Genomic DNA, 14,153 nt, shown 5'->3' with positions numbered 1-14,153 from the left:
CAAATAATTGACTAGGTCCCTGATATTAATGTTCCTATACACGAGGAAAATGAGATCTGGCTTAGCTTATGTCTGTGAGGGCATATGTGTGTATGTGTGCGTGTGTGCATGTGTGCATGTGCATATGTGTGTGCATGCCTCTTCCTTCCTCTGGCTACCACATCACTTTTTCATCGTGTGGTAAACAGAATCACTGACTTGCTGGTCTGTCCATCACCTCTTCTCCTAGGCTGTAGCCTCCTGGAAAGCCAACATCATACCTTATTTTACTTGTTATCTCAGCTTTGAGCCTAACTTTGAGATTACAGGCTCAACATATCTTTTTAAGTTAATGAATAATTTCCTTAGCCTATGTGTAATCACATATACCTCTTCTCCATTAACTCAATATGTCCTATTTTATTTGCTCCAATTTATTTATAAATGAAATCTTTTTTTTTTTCTCCCAGGGCTTACTTTCTAACATGCTTTCTTATCTTGCTTCTCCCTGTCCCAGACCCAGACTTCTCACCCCCATGACCAGTCGTGCACATTTACATTCTTCCTACCTTTACTCCCTTGTCTGTTTCTAGTCTCTCTTTTGGTTCCTGCTATTTTTCCTTTGTCTGTCTTAAATTACATTGTGCTCCCTTATTCTGGCTGTTGTGGTTTGTACTGGTGGCCTTGACTTTTTGGACCATGTCACCTGACATTGTCTCTGCAGTTCTCTTCACTTAAAGTTCATCACCTTTCACTTTATTTCTGCTGTCGACTACTCTCTCCTACTTGCCCTGAACAGACTTTACAGTCATGGATTTCTGCATCATTTCTCACCTTTTTCTCCCACTCCCTCCCCACATATTTCCTGCCACAGCCCTTAGCTTCCTCTTCAGCTTTGTCCTTAGCCATGTCACCACTCTTATTTGGCACTCTGGATTCTTCAGACTCATAGTTTCTGTCTCTCCATGGTGCTATGCTGTCTTTTGCCACTTGACATCAGCTACTCAGCAGCATATCCAAGAGGCACCTCCAGATTCCAAGGCAGTGTTCTACCTCTGCTAAGAAAACTTAAGTGAGACAGGCTGAATCTAAGCCTAGAAATTCAGGAATATAAGAAATACTATAAAACAGTGAGTCTCATTTCACCTGGCACTGTAGGATGCTCCGTGAGGCTGTCTAAGCCCCTTTCTGTATGGACACAACCCACAGTCAACTCTTCCTGTGGTCTTTCCATCTGCCCATGGGTTTACCCTGAAAGGACCATAAGCCCCCTTTCCTCTCAGATTTACCAAACCTGTCTGTGAAGTCCATCATTCCCACCCATTTCTCCCTCTTGGCTTCTGTTTTTCAGTATAGGAATCTTTGTCCAGCCTGAGGACGGGGTAGCCTTGTTCTTTATTTTTTGGTCTTCTCTCCCAATTTTTTATTTATGATCTGAGTCCCATCAGAATCTAGGCTTTTGAAAATGGAAAGCCCTTTTTACTGCCTTCTGTGGTGACATTCCTTCCTGGATATCATGAATGCAACAAGGATGTATGTGTTGGTGAGGGAAACATGAAAGGAAGGAAAAAAAATTCCAGAAAGAAGAAAAAATAGCAAATGTTCTACACATGCTGCACACTGCCCTCACCTCTCTCTCTAGGATCACAACTGCCATTCATCCTTCCCCCTCATCTCGCACAGCTACCACCGCACCTTTGCCACTTGTTCTTGGCCTCCAGAGGGAGCCACAGGATTCACCCTTCCTACTGTGCTCAGAGCCTCAATCCACAAAGGCAACACTGCATTCCTGAGTCTTCCAGTGTTCATCGAGTCAGTGCCCTCAATGCTGGGGTAAGATAATATTTGGAATCAGAAAACCAGTTCCCATCCTGTCTCCAACTTTCACTAACTCTGTGATACTGTGATAGTGGGCTTGTCCCATATTTTCTCTTAGTGTCTAATTTCTTTATGTATAAAATAGCAATAATAATCTCTTTCACAGCATTATGGAGAAAATTAAACATTAAGATGTATGCAAAAGGGCTTTATAAGTGGCAAATATATATAAGTATATGAGTTGTAATTTCCATGTTCATGGGTTGGAAGAATCAATATTGTCAAATGACCATACTACCTAAAGTGACCTACAGATTCAATGCAATTCCTATTAAAATACCAATGACATTCTTCACAGAAATAGAAAAAATAATCCTAAAATTCATATGGAACCACAAAAGACCTTGAATAGCCAAAGAAACCTTGAGCAAAATGCACAAAGCAGGAGGCAATACACTACCTGTCTTCAACATATACTACAAAGCTATAGTAATCAAAACATGGTATTGGCATAAAAATAGATGCATGGACCAACAGAACAGAACAGAGAACCCAGAAATAAATCCATGTATGTACAGCCAACTGATCTTTGACAAAGGCACCAAGAACATACACTGGGGAAATGAGAGCCTCTTCAGTCAATGGTGCTGGGAAAACTGAATATCCATTTGTAGCAGAAAGAAACTAGGTGCCTGTACCTCACCATATACAAAATCAACTCAAAATGGAGTAAAGACTAAATGTAAGAACTGAAACTATAAAACTACTAGAATAAAACATAGGGGAAACACTCCAAGACATTGGTCTGGGCAAAACTTCATGGAGAGACTTCTAAAGCACAGGCAACGAAGGCAAAAATAGGCAAGTGGGATTACATCAAACTAAAAAGCCTTCTGCACAGCAAAGGAAACAATCAACAGAGTGAAGAGGCACCCAGCATGGGAGAAAATATTTGCAAACTATTCATCCATGAAGGGATTAATATCCAGAATATACAAGAAACATAAACAACTCAACAACAAAAAAAGTAATAATCCAATTAAAAAATAGGCAAATTACCTGAATAGACATTTCTCAAAGGAAGACATGCAAATGGCCAACAGGTATATGGAAAAATGCTCAACATCACTAGTTATCAGGGAAATGCAAATCAAAACCACAATGAGATTTTATCTCACCCCTGTTAGAATGGCTATTATCAAACAGAGAGAGAATAACAAATGCTGGTGGGGATATGGAGAATCTCCTACACTGTTAGTGGGACTGTAAGTTAGTGCAGCTGTTATGGAGAACAGTATGGAGCTTCCTCAAAAAACTACAAACAGAACATTCATACAATCCAGCAACCCCCTGCTGGGTATCCAAAGGAAAGGAAATCAGCATGCCAAAGAGGTATTTGTACCCCCATGTTTATTGCAGCACTATTCACAATAGCTAAGATATGAAATCTACCTAGGTGTTCATCATCAGAAAAATGAATAAAGAAAATGTGGTGTACACACACACACACACACACACACACACACACACAGAGGAATACTACTTGGCTATGAAAAAACATGAAATCCTATCATTTGTGGTAACATAGATGAGCCTGGAAGACATTATATTAAGTGAAGTCAGTCACTGAAAGATAAATACCACATGTTCTCACTGATGTGTGGGCACTCAAAAAAAAAAAAAAAAGTTGAACTTTTACAAGTAGAGAGTAGAGTTGTGGTTACTAGAGGCTGAGGGAGCCTGGGAGAGGAAGGATAGTAAGAGGTTGGCTCATAAACACAAAATTACAGCTAGATAGAAAAAATAAGTTGTAGTGGTATACAGTAGTGCTAAGTATCTATAATTAACAATAATTTATTGTGTGTTCTGAAATGGTTAGAAGAGAGAGCTGATGAATTTTTGCAATGATGAATTTGCTAATGTCCCTGATTTGATTACACATGTATACATGTATTTGATCATTACACATTGTATACATCATTACACATCGTATACATGTATTGAAATATAACTCCATACCTCATAAATGTGTTCAATCAATACATTTCAATTAAAAAAATAAAGAAATTTCCTTAAAAACAAACAAACAAAACTAGTTGATATCTTGGGATTAAATGAATGTGGTATATAAATAGGAAAATACTGAAAAAATTTGTTGAAAAGATTTTGGAGATAACATAAAGACCTCAGAATTTTCAGGTAACTATTGGTTTGCAGAAGACTGGCACCTATTTGGTTGTCTGTTCTAAATAGCAAATATTTGTTGTTATTTTTTAAATTGGGAGTTTAATGATTAAGTGCTATTGCATTCAGTCAGCGTAAACATTGTAATTATTTACTACTCTACCCTTGGAAGCTCAATACATTTTGGTGAAAAAATCCCAAACCACCGCTTCAGTCGGTATACTGCAGCTTAAATCCAAAATAGGATAAAATTACAAACTTTAGTTTGAAATTTTTTTTTTTTTTTTTTTTCTCGTGACCAGCACTCAGCCAGTGAGTGCACCGGTCATTCCTATATAGGATCCGAACCCGCGGCGGGAGCGTCGCCGCGCTCCCAGCGCAGCACTCTACCGAGTGCGCCACGGGCTCGGCCCTAGTTTGAAATTTTAAAACAAAAACTAGAAAGAGGGAAAGCTAGAGCATTCTTCGAATCTTTCATACGAGATTTAAATTTTGATGTTAAGTTTGCAGAGTGCAGAGAGCTTTCTCCAATGCTACCATCAAGGTCCTTCTTCTCAGTCAATTTTATTTATGTAGAATCTTTCATCAAAAGATTACAAAGAGCTGTCTAACCAGCTATAAAGAAACATAAATCAAAAAAGAAAATGAAATGCTCAAACAATAAAATTATACATTAGAGGCCCATTTAAAGCAGAGCATTTTAAGATGAGAGAAAAGTCTTGGCTGGAGTATACAGAACATAAGTTATAATGGGAAGCTATTTCATAATTTGGTGAAAAATGAAAAAGGCCCACTTCTAATAGTGGAGAGCCTATTATTAGGAATGATCACTTGCATACCAGTGCTTTAATGAAGGGGGTGAAGAGCGTATAATGTGAAGTGGAATTGACGAAGTACGGAGATCTCTTCTTGTGCTCCAAGAGAGGAAAAAAAGAATATTCTATTCCAAAAACAGGGATTGTGCCCAAAGTATCATGATCTTTAGCATGCCTATTGCCTTTGCTATTGTGCCTTTCTCAGAAGGCTTTATGCTAATGTCCCACAGCACATATACAATATACATATCATATTTATGATATACATCCACCACACAGGGGTTTCAAAGAAGCCAAGGGGATCTTTCAATCTCTGCTGTCATCTTTACTTGCTTCTTCAGCAAAGATTAATTCAGTGTCCCCCAAGTCTCAGGATTTCCAATTTACAGTCTGAAAATATTCATTTTAATGTCCCCCAAGCATAGGGAAAATATAAAAATCTCATAATACTATTACTTTCACAAAAACCAGCAGAAGTCCTTCTAAGCTTACTTATATAAAAAACCTAAGATTTTTTGAGACATCAGTCTTTTGTTTTATTGGAATTAAAACAAATATCAAAGACACGTCTTTGGCATAAAGTTTATAACACTCAGATTAAAGTGTACACTCTGAATTTTAGAATTTCTAATATCACTAAGTTTCCAGTCCTCTTTTGTTCAAGCCTGACTCCTGAGATAATTTATCTTATGGCTTGAGGGTATGCCTGCCAACTTGTGGTAAGAAAACCTGTACAAAGTATGATATTTACACCTTTGTTACAGTTAAATTTCACATTCAAAGGGATATATTTTCTTTGCATGCAATACATGTTCAGTTTAAATGATAATAGTAGTAGGTACAACACTTTAGCCTTTTCTTCATTTATGTCACAAAGAATACCTGGTTTATTATTTGTGTGCTTCCCAGCAATTAAGAATTGCCAAGCAATGGACTAATCTGCATAATAAGGAAGAAGGAAGAAGAGAAAATAGGGAAGCAACATGGTATAGGATTATCTCTACTACCTGGATGATCTCTCTGAATTGGTGACATCTGAACTGATAAGAGGAAAAGGAACTAGCCACGTATGCAAGGAAAGAAAGGAGCTCTTGGCAGAGGGAATGGAATGTGCAAAGAAAGGAAAAAAATTCAAATGTTTGAGACACTAAAAGTCCAGTGAATCTGAATGCCAGCAACATGGTGGGGAGTTTGGCAATAATGAGAATTCATAGACCACATATTAGTCAGATTCTTGGTTGCAAACAATGGAAGGTAGTGATAATGGTCTGAATGTTCAGTGCAACAGTGTTGGGAGGTGGGGCCTTTTGGGAGGTTTTAATGGGAAGAATGGATTAGTGCCTCTATAAAAAGGGTTTGGGTTCTCTCTCTCTCTTGCCCTCCTGCTTCCTGCCATGTGAGGATGTTGCAAGAAAAGCCCTAGATGCCAGTGCCTTGATCTTGGACTTTGCAGCCTCCAGAACTGTGAGAAATAAACTTCTGTTCTTTATAAATTACTCAGTCTGATATTTTGTTGTAGCAGCACAACACAGACTAAGATAGCAGTGATGTCTATCTTACAGAAGTGAATTTATTGTAAGATAGTGGATAGCATCCATAATTGATGGAGAAAATAGGTTTGGAGAAATAGACTTGGAAAATGAGTGGGAACCAAGGAAGAGTAAAAGGAGAAACAATGTATTCAGGATACTGCTAGTATTTATGTCTGCATTGGATAGTTGATGCTGTTAATTGATGTCAAAAAGGAAGAATTTCTCAACTATTTCAGTAGCTCTATGACATTCTCTCTGGATTCAGAATCCCACCTGGAGGGGTCCAACTGGCCAAATACAGGTCACGGGGTGTGTGTGCTAACCATCAGGGGGCGCAGAAGGATTGCTTGGACCCTTGGATTCAGAAGACTCACAAAATGTGGATCTCCTTCCATGTAGAAAGGGAATTTAGTTGCTGGGCAGCCAACTCATAGAGAGGCATTTAGGTTTTATTTAGGTCGATGGGAGGCCAATAACAGTTTTTGGCAGGGAGGTGGCATAGTTCTATGTTCTGTATAAAGATTACCTCAGCTACTTTTCTTGAACACATCTGGGATAAGTGAAGTAACACTCTAATCTTTGTCATAAAGAAGAAAAATATAAAGAAAAAAAAATATCAACCCCAGAGAGTTTAAATGTAATGTCGATAATAGAATAACCCCCTGTTTTTATATAGTAACCAAAAGTTAAAACTTGGTCAACTAAGATATACATGCTTTGAACATTTTTTCTCTTAGGTTTTAACTGCCTCTAGCTCCCTATCCTTTCAAAGGCAGGAATTGAGGAGGTTTTAGTTACAACCTCCACTTCGACTCTGGAGGACTAAAGTAGGAGATCAAAGAATAAAATAGGAACTATGTAAAGCACTGAAGCCCACACCAAAAACTTGGGGAGATTTTAGTAAAGCTTAGAAATGAAACTGGACAGGTTTTTTTTTTTTTTTGGAACAAAGAACACGAAGCTACAAACAAATCATTTGGCCCCATGAACACTGGAATGTTAAAAATTGCTACTCTTCATTGTGGCTTCTTTGAAAACAATTTTCGAAAAGTAGAAATAATTTAAAATACCATTTTTTCTAGAGTCATAGATTTTCAAATTACTACAGATGTGATACAAATTCTTAGTGGGTTTCTTAAAGGAAAATTCCAGTGAAGAAAGAACTGAAACTCACTGCCCATTAGTTTTCCAAAGTAAAATCATTTGGAAGGTAAAAAGTCTCCAGTTTTCTCTGATAGGCAGTGTCATAGTAATAAAATTCAGGTAGCTAATATATTTTAAAAGCTGTGGGTTAATAACCCTGACATGATCTAATGAATTTGCTAAATGATTAATAATTCATAAAACAGTCTTTTTGTAACAAAAATGAAAATTTCCCTGAATGTACGCTTGAGATAATAATAAATGTGAAGCATTTAATAAGAACAGCTCTTGCCAGAAAGGCAAATCAAGTTATAGTGTGTGTGTAGCTCACCACACACTCACACACCTGATTCATACAGCAAATTAGTGGTGCTTATTTGATCAATTTGTCAATTGCTCTTCAGATTATGATTTTAAAAGCCAATTAGATTTCCATTTAGGAAGAGGAAGAAAGAAAGAGAAAAAAACAAATATACGTAGAATGTCTTCTCAGTGCCAGGCGCTGAGCTTGCTTGGTGCTTTATATGTGCTTTCTTATTTAATCCTCATGATAACTGCTGTGGATTGAATGTCTCCCCTCCTGCTAAACTCATTGAAGCTTAAATTGTGTCTCCCAAAGTTCTAGGTATTGGAAATTTAGCCTCTACTGTGACTGTTGGGTGGCTGGGAAATCATATTATTGTAACTGAAAGGTGAGGCCTTGAATAGGTGATTGAATTGTAGGACTATGCCTTAGTGAATGAATTAATAATGGTGGTCAGGGGCATGGTTCTGAGGACTTTTAAAGGAGAATACATGAGAGTCTCTCCCTGCTCCACCATTCTGCCATGTGAGACCCTTGTGTTACTGCCAAGAAACACCCTTAGCAGATGTGTTCCCTGGACTTTGGACTTCCCAGCCTCCAAAACTGTAAAGGATAAATTTCGTTTTCTTACAAATTACTGTTTCAGGTGTTTATGTTATAAGCAACAGAAATAGACTAATACGATAACTTTCCAGATAGTAATTGCTATTTGATAAGGTGAAGAAATTAAAGGCCCAGAGAAGGTAAGAACTTTTACAAGGCCACAGAGCTAGTATGTAGGCAGAGCTGAGATTCAAAACCACATTTGATTAACTCCCCAATTTATACGCTTTCTGCTATATCATGCAGCCTCTCAGAAAACATGTTTATTGAATTTTGAAATTTAGCTTCCATAATTTAAGGCTAGAGCATGTGCTTGTATTAGGTCAAACCAAATGAAAATTCTAACATTAGATAGTTTTTGACTTATAAAAATGTCAGTATAAGGGTTTTCACTGAAATAATAAAAATCTGCAATTAATGGGAAATACTTTATAGTAAAGAGTGATGAAATTAATTTCGCCTCCAATCATTATCTAGTGATGGCATTACAATCATTCAAAAAACATTAGTGTGTAAATTCTAAAAATATTAGAGTGGTTTTGTGCAAACAAATATACAAAAGGTGACTTAAAAAAGTGACTTAAAAAAAAAAACAAACAAGAATGCAAAACACCAAAAGAAAAATTGCAACAGATAAATTAAATCTCTCTGATTTGCCCATGGTAACACAGTATTATTAAACATTAAATGTGCTTGTATAAAAATGGCAACTAAATTTCACTCAGACATAAAATATCAAATCCATTAAGTTATTAAAATAGTTGTTTAAAACACATTTCCCTGGAACCATAATAGTTGAAAACAAAAAGCATTAGATAAATTTTTAAGGTGGAATTAATAGAAAATTCTAATGTAGTGGTACTTGATGATATTTTTAAGGTGGAATTAATAGAAAATTTTAATATAGTAGTACTTGATGATAAATGAGTAAAGGACATTCACATTTTCTGATCATGTGCATTATCAGCAACAGCTTTGAGTAAATCATTCATTATAACAAGAATGCAAAATTCTTGTATACTGTACAAAAATTGATGGACTACTCAAAATTTAAAATGCATATTTTTATACATCTTAAGATCTTGGAACTAATGAATATATAATTATTGGTATTAAATTGGAATTAACATAATGGAGAAGAGAGGATTTCATTTGAATATAAACTAACAACTCCACTGGTTTGAAGGTACACATTTTGGTTGTCATCAGCTCTAAGTGGGAAATATTGATGGATTTCACTGGGACATCAATTTTGGAAGAGCTCACAGCACATACTTATCCTAATTATTTAAATAATTAATTCATAAAAAGCATATTTAGTATCTACTTTGTGTCATCAGGGATTCAGAGATTAATAAGGCATCTCATGGAAGTTTCAAGGGGCTTAACTATAAAGATGTGAATCCCCTTGTCCTTTAAAGGACACTTGGTTTCCATTTTAGTGAGGAAGTGGGAGAACCCACTAGAGACATTTTCTTGGCATGCAGTAAGAGCTCAGGAAATGCTGAGTCTTTTTATTATCATATCTACCATCTATAATATGAGGAAAAATCCCTTTTGGTGTTTGGACTCCAGTAAGGGTCTCAGTATTGCCCCTCCCAAATTAAGTCTTATTACAACTAGGAAGAACTAGCAACGGGAGGGGCCTTAAAATGGAAAAATGTAAAATGGAATGGATTTTTATTTATTCTAGGGTTGAGCCACATGAAAGCTTCATTAAAATTGTAAAGTGTTATACAAAACAAAACATGATTGTTTCTAGCAAAAGAAGCTTTTGCATAGTAGACTTGAGACAGAAGTACCATATTAATCACCTGTTTTGTTGTGGGATGACTTGATGAAGGGTTAATTAAAGAAAACCCAAAAGAAGTCAGAGTTTGGCTTTCAACCAGTGCTGGAGTGACTCTTGGGGGTCTGATAACATTCTTGTATTTGTTATGCAAGACTTAGTCTTAGCATTTCTTTCTTCAAGCCCACAGATAAGGACACAGTTTGTGTACATACTTTATTATTATTACAATGATGATGTTTGACATATGGGTTGTGAGAGAGCCACTGCCTGAATTTGTCTCCTCCATTAATGATTTTGGAAATGAGATAGGGCTTGAGATTCAGAGGACAGGGCTCTCAGTGTGAGAAGGATTTAGCTCACAGATTCAAAAGTTGGGAGAGTCAGACTTTTCCAAACAAGGTAGAGTGAACATTGGGTGTTCCCAGGGGGATCATAACTAGTCTGAGTGTGAATTCTGGTATCCTAGGAATGAAAAACCCTTTGTCAGACACTGTCCGTAATTCCTAGTTCAGGAACTACTGGTAGAAATTATTCAGGTCGGTGCTTAAGATATTCTGGCATCCTCTGGTCTTCTCTCTTCTAGTGTGATGCTCTTCCCTATAAAAGATTTCCCAGAAACCTGGGTTGGAAGTTAATGGCCTTAACCTGGTGGGAAATTGGGTGAGTGTATCCTTACTTGTTGCTGCTTCAACTTCAGTGGAATGAGAGCTCATTTTGGGGGTAATAGTTCTCTAGGAACTTCTATGGCAGTGTGTTCCTGCTTTGTCTCACCAGGGCACATAGAAAATGATAATATTTGTAGCCAGCACTTTGAGGTGAAGTACTGGGGCTGCTCATAGCAGGAGATGACTGAAGCTCTTGCCCAGCTTCTTGAAGGACTGAGAGGATCTATATCTCTGGTATATCCATTCACAACTCAGAGGCTGGCAATTTTCATTTTAGAGGAATTATGTCTGTTACACAGAGAACAATGGTGTACCCCATCTTAAAAGTTTGATAGTGAATACTTACTATGTGACATACCCTGTTCTACACACTCTAAGTGTATTAATTTACTTAATGTTTATCACAACTGCACAAGATAGATGTTATTGTTATTCCAATTATACGCAAGAGGGAACTGAGGCGTGTGAAGACTGAGCAATTGGCTGGAGGTCACACAACCTGTCATAGTAACTGACAGAACCAAAATTTGGACTTACACCTAACTTGTACATTATAGTGCATGAAGGAAGCAGTTGCAAGAAGGAGAAGGGTAAACCAAGACAATAATCTGTATAATACTGGATTCAAACCTTTTGGGTCTCCAACGATTTGAAAAAAATTTTGGCAACAGAAAAATACCACCAAAGGCAAACATTGGAGCAAAGCCAGGGCTGGGATCTGAAAAAAATAAATTCTTAAAGCACAAAGTCATAACTAAATTTGAGAGGTAGGGATATGAAAATTGTATCCTTTGATTTTTGAGCTTAAATCATTAACCTTCAAGAAGAAGTGGGAATTTAGCACAAAACTCTTTCATACAATGGTTTTTATCTTAAGATAAAAAGATGGGCTGGCCAGTTAGATCAGTTGGTTAGAGCGTAGTGTTATAACACCAAAGTCAAGGATTAGGATCCCTATACTGGCCAGCTACCAAACAATAACAACAACAACAACAACAACAACAACAACAACAACAACAACAACAACAACAACAACAAAAGCAAAAAAGATTAAAAGGGAATCCTCAGGTAATCAGGAGCTCCAGACCCAGAGGGAGACTGGGGAAGAGTGGTTGACCACAGATGGCTCTATTCCTGTCTGGTAGAGTAGATGCTGCCTAAATTCCACTTGACTCTTCAATGTAGGGCTGAAGAGAGTGCAAGTCAGGAATGTTCACTGAGGGGACAGGGCTAGGATTTCAGAGGTGGGGTAATTACATTGAGTCCTGGAACTACTACTCAGCCTCAGAGGGCTGGGCTAGACCTGGTTTAGTGACTCTTTTTTGACCAATTCTCAAGGCAAAGAAATAATCAGCCTGGAAACCTAAGGCTCTCCCTCCCCAACCCTACAACCATTCAGCTTGAAGACCTTGATGCCTCATGCAGATAAGGATAAGGAAATGAGAGGGAGGACAGGTATGGTTGATAAAAGAAAATATCAACAGTTGATAACACAAAGTGAGCTGATTAGCATCTAAATTGCTTTAGTCTTATATTAGGCCTGAGGTTTGTTCAGGAACAATTTCCCTTGAGGGCCATAAGTGGTTCTGGCAGAGACTAAACTAATGTGTGATCACTAAAACCTTCTTCCTCCTGGGCACACAACCAGACTAAAGCTCCCCTGCAGTTAGGTGTGGCCATGTGACTGACAGCTGGCCAGTGGAATGTGCAAAGATCCGCCACTTTCAGGCCAGGCCTGTGAACACAACCCTCATAATCCTCCTTGCTTTCTACTCTCTTCTCTGGTCTTCTGGCCAAATGAGAAGATCCCAGTAGACTTCAAGACCCTATGGTCACAAGATGAAAGGTGTTTGGGTCATTGAATCACAACAAGGAAGAAATCCACTCCATTGATCAAAAACTTTGTGAGGGCAAGAAATGAATTTCTATTATGTTAAACCACTGAGATTTCAGCATCTGCCTTTTAGAGTTGCTAGCGTAGTCCAACTAATTCAGTGTTGGGAATAACTGAAATTACCAACACACGTATAGTGCTTCTATGTGCCAAATGCACTTTACATGTGTTAACACAATTAATCCAAATAAAAAAATATATGGGGTAAGTACTCTTACTTACAGATGAAGCACAGTGAGTGTTAACCTGCCCAAGGTCACACAGTTTGATGTAGCATAGACAGTATTTGAACCTGGGCAATCTACCTCCAGGGACTACCATATATTAGTATCTGAATTATTCCTGATGAAGTTTCCTTAAGAAGACAAAATAGGATCCCTTTAATCAAGAGAACATGGTAAGATTTTGGCCCCTGCATGAGTTTCTGATGGCCATGGGTCTCTGAGCCATGAACACAGGTAAGAGAATGGAGGAACTGGCTCAGGGAAGGGAAGAGGAGTGTCATGGGCTGGTTAAAAGGCAAAATGAATTAAGGTCTAAATTTCTGGAGCTGTGGGAGAACTGGGGGCAGGGGACAGATGGTCTGAGTGAGCAGTGCCCTGTACCTCAAATGAAGCCCACTGGAAGTGGAGGGGGAGGAAGCTCTTGTACTCAGAGGACCATCGCAGCCCTGGACTGACCCCTCAGAGAGCCTTCCCCTGCAGAGGACAGCAAGGTGCAGTGAAGAGCCGGTGGGCGGGGCTGGGACATCCATTTCATCCAGCTGCTCTGTGTCCCTACAGATTCCTGACCTTAAAAATGCTGCAAGTACATTTGCTCTGGTGTGAGGTAACCTAAGACCCCAGGGGACCTGAGAACCATTTCTGAAAAATCCAAGAGAAGAAGGAAGTTTATCCTTCTTCTTCCCTTCCTGGAAAGTGTCAGTCAAATAATGACATCAGAATTCCTGTCAGTATTGGCCGCCTGTCCTAAGAGGACAATGAATAGCTGTTGTTGCTGACAAATGCTTTGGAGGAGCTTCTTGGGGCAACAACCAATGACTACAAATTTTACTTTTCACCCTGTCCCGTCAGAATCAGCTTGCTGTAGGCTTGAAGGAACTCAGAAATTTTGATGAGGTGTATCTGGATATTACTGACTATGTGGTTTGTTGGAAAGGCTAATTTCCTTCTACTAACATTTAAAAAACCCCTAAACCCCAAAAACCTTATTCTTCTAATGATTTAGATGTAAGTTCTACAAGATTAAAGATAATTTAACTTTCTTCTTTTGGATGTATATGCTTTGGATAACTTTACTGTGTTTATTTAGCCAGCTTTTATTGACAGCCTGTTATCGTTATTGAGATGCTAATAGCTCAGTGGAACTTGGGGAGATGCTGTTGGCCGAGGAGAGTGATGGCAAGTGGTGGCTATAGAGATAAC

This window comes from Cynocephalus volans, chromosome 5, assembly GCF_027409185.1.
Source record: "Cynocephalus volans isolate mCynVol1 chromosome 5, mCynVol1.pri, whole genome shotgun sequence".
Classification (NCBI taxonomy): domain Eukaryota; kingdom Metazoa; phylum Chordata; class Mammalia; order Dermoptera; family Cynocephalidae; genus Cynocephalus; species Cynocephalus volans.
This window is presented reverse-complemented; position numbering follows the sequence as displayed.